This window comes from Eschrichtius robustus, chromosome 4, assembly GCF_028021215.1.
Source record: "Eschrichtius robustus isolate mEscRob2 chromosome 4, mEscRob2.pri, whole genome shotgun sequence".
In the NCBI taxonomy this organism is placed as follows: Eukaryota; Metazoa; Chordata; class Mammalia; order Artiodactyla; family Eschrichtiidae; genus Eschrichtius; species Eschrichtius robustus.
Genome location: NC_090827.1, coordinates 36006573 through 36016159, shown reverse-complemented (window position 1 = coordinate 36016159; position 9587 = coordinate 36006573). Strand labels below are relative to the sequence as shown.

Sequence of the window (9587 nt, the reverse complement as noted above, 5' to 3'; positions counted from 1 at the left end):
AGAAATCAAGATTTTTTTCTGCATGAAATCTCTCCATTTAAAAAGTTGTCAACTAATTCAAAATTTCTAAAAACATTGTGTGGGCCAACAAATGTGCAAGCCAAGTCAAATAAGTCTGCAGGCCTGATTTGGCCTGCGGCCGGCCAGTTTATACCTTCTGCTTTACATTAGAAACTCCCCCGAATTTAAAAATGCTTACCACTCAAAATGACTTGGTGACATTTATCATGATCTATGCACACTTTTTGGAGAAAAATCTTGAATAAGGCTGCTTGAATGCAAATTCTAAACAACAAAACCTGCCACTGCAGTCCTTTAGTACTACAGGGCAAAGTGACTTTTGGACAGCATTTTTCACTTCTAAATAATTGCTTTCATATTATGTAGATTCTGCCTAAATTATGTATGGATCAAGTCTTAACATCATAGTTTCTAAAATCAAGTTTATATCAGCATTCCCCCTGCCACACACATACAAAATACTATCCCATAACAAAAATGACCCCTCTTGAGGATTATTTTGGGTTCCTGCAGGATTATTATTGCTGGAAATAACAAGTGGTTGTCAAGGAGGTGGAGAAATTGGAATCCTTGTACACTGTTGGTGGGAACATAAAATGATGCCGCCGCTATGGAAACAGTAGGATGGTTCCTCAAAAAATTAAAAATAGAACTATCACATGATCCAGCAATTCTACTTCTGAATATACATATTCAGAAGAATTGAAAGCAGAGTCTCAAACCAATAGTTGTACATCCATGTTCGTAGCAGTGTTATTCACAATAGCCAAAAGATGGAAGCAGCCAAAGTGTCCATTTGACAAATGAATGGATAAACAAAATGTGGTATATACACACAATGGAATATTACTCAGCATTAAAAAGGAAGGAAACTCTGGCACATGCTACAACATGGATGAACTTTGAGGACATAATGCTAAGTGAAATAACCCAGTCACAAAAAGATAAATACTGTATGATTCCACCTATATAAGGTACCTAGAGTAGTCAAATTCACAGTAACAGAAAGTAGAATGGTGGTTGCCAGGAACTGAGAAGAGGCAGAAAGAGGTAGTTGTTGTTTAATGGGTGTGTTAATTAGTGTTCTCCAGAGAAACAGAACCAATGTGATGTTTATATAGAGAGAAATCTATTTGAAGGAATTGGCTCATGAAATTATGGAGGCTGGCAAGTCCAAAATCTGCAGGGTAGGCCATCAGACTGGAGACCCAGGTAAAAGCCAACGTTGCAGTTTAAATCTGAAGGCTGTCTGCTGATAGCATTCTCTCTTTCTTGGGGGAGGTCAATCATTTGTTCTATTCAGGCCTTCAGCTGATTGGATGAGGTCCACCCACATTATGGAGAGCAATCTTCTTAGTCAAAGTCTACCAATTTAAATGTAAATCTCATCCAAAAACACCCTCAAAGAAACATCCAGAATAACGTTTGACCAAGTAGCCGGGCCCTGTGCCTGGTCAAGTTGACACATAAAATTAAGCATCACAATGTGTATAGAGTTCCAGTTTTGTAGGATGAAAGGTTCTGGAGATTGATCGAGTGTCAATGTGAATATACGTAACACTACTGAACTTTACACTTCAAGGTGGTTAAGATGGTAAGTTTTACGTTATGAGTATTTTACCACAACTGGGAAAAAAAAAGCCTGTTAGATCTTTCCCTCGGGCCAGCAGCACCAATGGGATGGGCAAGTGTCAAGATCTTCATATTGCCAGGAAGCTCTGCAGCCACCATCAGGACCAGAAGTGGCATGATAAACGGTACAAGAAAGCCCATTTGGGGACAGCCTTGAAGGTCAGCCCCTTTGGAGGCACTTCACATGCAAAGGGAATTTTGCTAGAAAATGTCAGAGTTGAAGCCAAACAGGTAAATTCTGCCATCGGGAAGTGTTTCAGGGGCCAGCTGATCAAGAAGAGCAAGAAGCTCACAGCTTTCTTACCCGATGATGGTTGCTTGAACTTTACTGCAGAAAACCATGAAGTTCTGGTTGCTGGATCTGGTTGCAAAAGGCCATGCTGCTGGCGACATTCCTGGAGTCCACTTTAAAGTTGTCAAAGTAGCCAATGTCTCTCTCTTGGCCTTATGCAAAGGCAAGAAGAAAAAACCAAGATGATAAGTTTTGATGATGCAAACATGGTAGTAATAAACTTTCATATACAAAAGAAGTCTATTAGAGAAATTTCCTTTCACTAAATACCAAAAAAAAATTTTCATAAGGGACAATAGGGTACAAATTGGACTATATTTTAACATTAGACTCCTGTAAAAAAAAGTTATTCGTGGGACTTCCCTGGTGGTCCACTGGTTAAGAATCCACTTTCCAATGCAGGGGACGCGGGTTCGATCCCTGGTCGGGGAGCTAAGGTCCCACATGCCGCGGGGCAACTAAGCCCACGCACTCTAGACCCCGTGCACCACAACTAGAGAGAAGCCCATGTGCCGCAACTAAAACCCAACGCAGCCAAATAAATAAATAAATAAATAAATAAATAAATATTTAAAGAAAAGAGTTCTTCATATAGCAAACTTCTATAAAAAGTTGAGAGAGTATTCTATCTCGAAAATTATTATATCTTGAAATTATTATATCTCGAAATTATTATATCTCGAAAAAGCTATTTCTGTGGGAAGTTAAGATTATGTATTCTAGTTATATTGCTTCCTGGGGATATAATTTTCCTCAGGCACCAAGGCATAGAGAGTAAGAGAAATAGAAGCAAATACATTCCTTTGATTGTTACTCTCAAATAACAAACTTTTCAACTGAAGTGTTGGTAAAAGCTAAACAGCAGTCAATTCATGGCTGACCATATGATAAATGGCTATAATTTTAGTATTTTGGTGAATATTGCTACATACATAGGGAGGTAGAATTTTTTATTGGAGTCTAGTTGATTTACAATGTTGTGTTAGTTTCAGGTGTACAGCAAAGTGAGACAGTTATACATATATGTAGCTACTCTTTTTCAGATTCTTCTCCCTTATAGGTTATTACAAAATATTGAATATAGTTCCCTGTGCTATACAGTAGGTCCTTGCTGGTTATCTATTTTACACATAGCAGTGTGTATATGTTAATCCCAAACTCCTAATTTATCCCTCTCCCACCCCCAGGAGGTGGAATTTGATCCATAGGAGCACCAAATCCATGCTTCCAATGCATTTCAAGTAGATTTTCTGACATTTTATGCTAATACTTGGAGATTCTTCACAAGGTAAGTGGGGTATCATTAAATGACTATTCTGGCGATCTTAACTTAGTGACCTAGATTATTTGTTCAAGTTTCTAAATGCCAGAGAAAGTCTTTCAAGTACAAGTTTCTAAAACTCAAACTTAATTGATGTGACAGGAAGCATCCCTTCTTGGTCCCACTATAATTTAACCATTAGTTTATCCTATTAGCAGTATTATATGGGTAATAATAACTTTGATCCTAATGCTGAAGGTCAAGGTATGATCATGGTAGTGAAATAATTACCAATTATAACTAAAAAGGCAACATCAATTCTAGTAACTCTAAATTCCATAAGGAAAGATCAGTTGGTTTTTGTAATTTTTTTGGTATTTTTAAAAAATTTTGCATTAACAGTTTCTCTAATGGTTTTTTCCCCCATAAAACTAGAGAGTTAAATAAAGGAGAAAATAATTGCTGAGGCAAGAGGTGAGCCTTCCTTCTCCACAAGAAGGGAACCCCTTGATAAGTCTTCCAGTTTCCAGTAAAAGCTCTGACTTTCTGAGAAGCTCATTTAGGCCTAAGTGAGCAAGTTCGATGAGGTGATGACAGAGGTGCCAGCTGAAACGCTGAGCTCAGCCCATTGCAATTTCAGATTTTTGAGTCTCCCTGTTTTGAAAAGGAATTTATTATTTTCTTTCATTTTTACTTCATTAAAAAAAATTCTCAACTATGAACACAAATTTGGCAAATCATAAATACAAGGGAAATCTCTCAAGACCATCTAGCACATTTCTCTGCTTCTAAGTAAAATCAAACTTCAACCTTAGGTCTACCTTTTAAAATGTATCTCTAGGGAAGGCTTTTCCCTAAACCCTCTAGACTAGGTTAGGTCTCTCCAGTGTATACCTCCACACCATATTGTATTTCTCGTTCAAAGGACTTATCACAAACGGACCCAAATACTTACTTGGACTCTCAGTTTAAGACGGCTAACTAAACTCACACATTTACCCCTCTTCCCTCCCCAAGTCCTAGTGAAATCATGAAAGAAATACAGCCATACAAATAAATCCATAACAGGAAAGACACCAATAGGCCAGAAGAGTATGGAATTTCTAGAAGATTTAATCCAGGTAGGAGAAAACTTAGGGAGCCAAGGAACCAGAAATCCCATATAGGTGAAAGAAGAGATTTTCAAGGAAATTTTTCCACAAGAGGATGGGAATAAGCCCTGATCAGAAGTAGCTGGGGTTGGTAGGAAACTGAGTCTGAGAGGTTGGCATGTAATGAAGGGTCTGGGGAACACCTGCATCATCAACTTGCAGTCCCAGAGCCACTGACTTGGCCTCAGCCCCTGGGAAAGCCACAAAACATTTTTAAATAGCCAAATAAAATTAGAGTTTTGATGAGTAAGACTCCCACTGTGGGCACTGGGATTAGAGAAGACAGTCAAGAGCCCTAATATCTGACAAGTAGCTTGAAGGACAAGGAACCCCACATGCAGAAGACAGTTCCCCTGGCCCACCCCCCTAGTCACCATAGCTGGTCCCTATAATAGGAAGAGAAATCCGCCTTCACTGTATATCTTCAAATACACATCAGCCAGTCTAGATCTGTTTTACAAACATTATAAACAGACAATGAAAACCTGCCAAACACTGGAAGAAAATCAAATTGTTCAATTTTGTTATATTATTTCATTTCTCTGGATTAAACTCTGAGAAAATAGTTAATACAGAAAATGGAAGACAATTTTTTTTTTGAGAGACAATTTTTAAAACAAATCATCATTATCTTAAGAGAATATTGTAACCATTGAAACAGAATAGGCGGCTGTGAAAAAGCTGCCTATTGGCTGTTCTTGGAAATTAAAAATGTGATTATCTAAATTTAAAACATTTCAACCTTTTTTAATATTAACAATAAGATTTTTCCCTGACTACTAGTTATGTGGGGCATCTTTCATGTTTTTTTGACCATTTATAGCTCCGTTTCTGTGAACTGTCTGTTTATATTTTTTGCCCATTTTTTCCCCTTGAGTTATTTGCAATTTTTCTTATTGATTTGTGAGTGCTCTTTGTACATTGATATGTTGCTTGATATATATGAGCAGATGATTTCTCTCAGCCTGTCACTTGCCTTTTAATTTGTCTTTTGGTGTCTTTCAAATTTCAGGAATTAGACTTTTTTTATGGAGAGTAATCTGTAATTATTTTCCTAAAAGCTTGTGGGCTTTAATTTTGCTTAGGAATGTCTTCTCCAAACCCAATACAATAATACAACTTCTTCTTGTATAATTATACATATCAAAACCATCTAATCTCTCCAAACATTTTCCTTATCTGTAAAATGGAGATAATGTCTTCCTTACAGTGTTGTTGTGAGAATGAATAGACCCATGTAAAATATCCGGCACACACAGGCACTCAATACACATTGTGGAGATAAGAAAATTGAGAGCAATGAAATAAGGCCAAGATCAAATACACACAAAAATACAACCTCCCAAGTCATTGACTCAAGGAGGCTAGACTAAATGGTCTCTCCTTGGCCTCTGTATGGACAGGAGAGTTGACTTTCCTTTTCTATGACTTTAGGTTAAACAAGTACACAGACACCTGGAATTAGCTTACCCATCCCCCATTCACTGGGGAAGATGGTTACATGTTTGGGATTTGACGTTGCATTCCCCTCTTCGCCACCTCCTGCTCGACCTGCCACAGGGTGTCTATGGCTTTGTCTTTCCCTCTCCTCACCTTGCCATTCTCACCCCCTGCCCATGCTCTGAATCCATCAGTCCACAAGCAAGTCTCTAAAGCCTGGGACATTGATGGATGTGTCACTAGTGAGGGATCCAGGATCACCAATCTCCTCGGGGAGGAAGGCACACTTTGACTCTTCCCAGTCCTCTAATTCCTAGTGTCTCATCTCATTTTCTTTCATAGAAATTACTCCATAGCCCCCTTGCCTCTCAGCCTTCCTACCCGCCACCACACCCCTCCCGCACACATAGGCTCCATTCTGCAGCCTTCATGGTATTTCTAAGCAAAATCTGATCATGTCACTTTTTACTTAAAACCCTTTAGTGCTCTGCCACTCACTAGCTATTTTGTACTAGGAAAATATTTACCTTCTTTGGATCTCTTTCTCACCTTTAAGAATAGGCTTAATAATGGTTAGCTACTGCTTTTAATATACAATAGAAATATCTTAGCCTGAGCTATAATCCCCTGTATGATGATCTCCAGCTTCACCCCTGGCCATCTCCTGTCTTGCATTTCTTGGTTCAGGCATGCTAGTCCTCTTTCCATTTCTAGAACACAACACTCAGTCTTGTTCTGTAATTTTGCACACACTGTTCCCTCTGTTTGGAAGAATACTTTTCCCCTTGCTCCCGGGGCCCTCCTATCCACCTTCATTAACTAATTCTTATTTATATTTCAAGGTTCAGCTTCTTCCTGAACTATATTTCTGACACATATTATGCTCTGAATGAATATGTGTTGAATGAAGAACTACCAAATATTGAGTATGTACTATCTGTTAATAATTGTATGTACATTGTCTCATTCAGTGCTCACACAATTCCTATGAGGTCAATATCATTAATCCCATCATCGTGGATGTTCAAACCAAGCCTCAGAAAGGTTGAGTGACATGTCCAAGGTTATACAGTTATACAGTTATCAGTGGCAGACCTGGTATCTAAATCCAGGTCTGTCTGGCTCCAAAGGCCAAGTTTAGAGTGAAATAGAGCATCGAGCAGGACATGAATGAAGAAGTAATAATAAAATCAAATCTTAATATAAAGCTCTCAAGAATAAGGCTTTCTCATGCAAAATCTGCATAGATTTTCAGAAGCAGCACAAAATCCTTAAAGCCTGGCTTTTTCACCAACTGCTAGGGAGATGCCAAGGGCCCACACAGCAGTGGGTTCTCTTGGCCAGCAGGGAGGTGTGACGACCATTCCAGACCACCCTCCCCCAAGGACCACCCTTGTCCCACAGCATCTCTAGCATGAGAAATCAGGTATTCGAAGGTTATTTCCAGACAATTAGATCTTCTTCTTTCTATGCCATAAAGTGTAGTCCGTGATATTTCTTAAAAAGAAATGTTTCTTGGGACTTCCATGGTGGCACAGTGGATAAGAATCCGCCTGCCAATGCAGGGGACATGGGTTCGATCCCTGCTCTGGGAAGATCCCACATGCCGTGGAGCAACTAAGTCCGTGCACCACAACTACTGAGACTGTGCTGTAGAGCCCACGAGCCACAACTACTGAACCCGCATGCCACAATTACTGAAGCCCGTGTGCCTAGAGCCCATGCTCAAGAGAAGCCACCACAATGAGAAGCCCACGCACCATAATGAAAAGTAGCCCCTGCTCGCCACAACTAGAGAAAGCCCGACCCAATGCAGCCAAAAATAAATAAGTAAATAAATTTTAAAATAAATGTCTCTTTTTAACAAGGGCTTACATCCTGATGTGTGAGTTTACAAACAATTCATATTATTAGAGTAGAAACAATTTAAACATAAGTTATAAACCACTTAAGCATCCATTTCCAGAACTTGGGATAGTCTAACTTGTAGTCATAGCACATTAATAGATGTTATTTCGGTGTGCTATACCTGGTCATAGATTACAGGTACAGAAATAAAAACATGGGACAAATATAGGTCTCTATCTTTCAAGAGATATGAGTGCCTTTATACTCTGCTCATCATTAAGAAAACACTTTACAAATAGTCACATGTTTGTGGCACTGTTCAGTTTACTGGGACTTTTTTCAGGTGATTTGTTAATGGTATATATCAAATGGTTTGTCCTCAGACAATGGTGACTTCAAATAGAAAGGAAGGTAACTTCGTCTGAAGATGGATGTAATGATGAATGGAGGGTAAAGAGAAAGTTAGGAGCAACAATTAGATGTGTAGCAATGGTGGAGTGGTCCGAACACAAGGACTGAGAGTGAGACACTCAAAACATAATGGGTATGGTTTCCTTTGCTGTGCAAAAGCTTTTACGTTTCACTAGGTCCCATTTGCTTATTTTTGTTTTTGTTCTCATTACTTTAGGAGGTGGGTCAAAAAAGATCTTGCTGCAATTTATGTCAAAGAATGTTCTTCCTATGTTTTCCTCTAAGAGTTTTATAGTGTCTGGCCTTACATTTAGGTCTTTAATCCATTTTGAGTTTATTTTTGTGTATGGTGTTAGGGTGTGTTCTAATTTCATTCTTTTACATGTAGCTGTCCAGTTTTCCCAGCACCACTTATTGAAAAGGCTGTCTTTGCTCTACTGTATATTCTGGCCTCCTTTGTCATAGATTAGGTGACCATAGGTGAATGGATTTATCTCTGGGCTTTCTATCTTGTTCCATTGATCTATATTTCTGTTTTTGTGCCAGTACCATACTGTCTTGATTACTGTAGCTTTGTAGTATAGTCTGAAGTCCGGGAGCCTGATTCCTCCAGCTCCATTTTTTTTTCTCAAGATTGCTTTTGCTATTGGAGATCTTTTGTGTTTCCATACAAATTGTAAAAATTTTTGTTCTAGTTCTGTGAAAAATGCCACTGGTAATTTGATAGGGATTGCATTGAATCCATAGATTGCTTTGGGTAGTATAGTCATTTTCACAATATTGATTCTTCCAGTCAAAGTACATGGTATATCTCTCCACCTGTTTGTGTCGTCTTTGATTTCTTTCATCAGTATCTTATAGTTTTCTGTGTACAGGTCTTTTGCCTCCTTATGTAGGCTTATTCCTAGGTATTTTATTCTTTTTGTGCAATGGTAAATGGGATTGTTTCCTTAATTTATCTTTCTGATCTTTCATTGTTAGTGTATAGGAATGCAAGAGATTTCTGTGTATTAATTTTGTATCCTGCAACTTTACCAAATTCATCGATTAGCTCTAGTAGTTTTCTGGTGGCATCTTCAGGATCTTCTATGTATAGCATCATGTCATCTATAAACAGTGATAGTTTTACTTCTTCTTTGCCAATTTGGATTCCATTCAGACAACCCTCAGAATAGGAGAAAATATTTGCAAATGAAGCAACTGACAAAGGATTAATCTCCAAGATATACAAATAGCTCATGAATCTCAATATCAAAAAAACAAACAACCCAATCAAAAATTGGCAGAAGACCTAAATAGACATTTCTTCAAAGAAGACATACAGATAGCCAACAAACACACGAAAAGATGCTCAGCATCACTAATTATTAGAGAAATACAAATCAAAACCACAATGAGATATCACCTCACACCCATCAGAATGGCCATCATCACAAAATCTACAAACAATAAATGCTGGAGAGGGTGTGGAGAAAAGGGAACCCTCTTGCTGTTGGTGGAAATGTAAATTGATACAGCCACTATGGAGACA

At 38.4% G+C, this 9587-nt stretch overlaps 1 pseudogene; it reads left to right on the top strand.

Moving 5' to 3' along the window:
• Positions 1 to 1701: 1701 nt before the first annotated feature.
• LOC137763621 (small ribosomal subunit protein uS12-like) lies at positions 1702 to 2131 on the top strand (annotated as a pseudogene).
• Positions 2132 to 9587: the final 7456 nt, after the last annotated feature.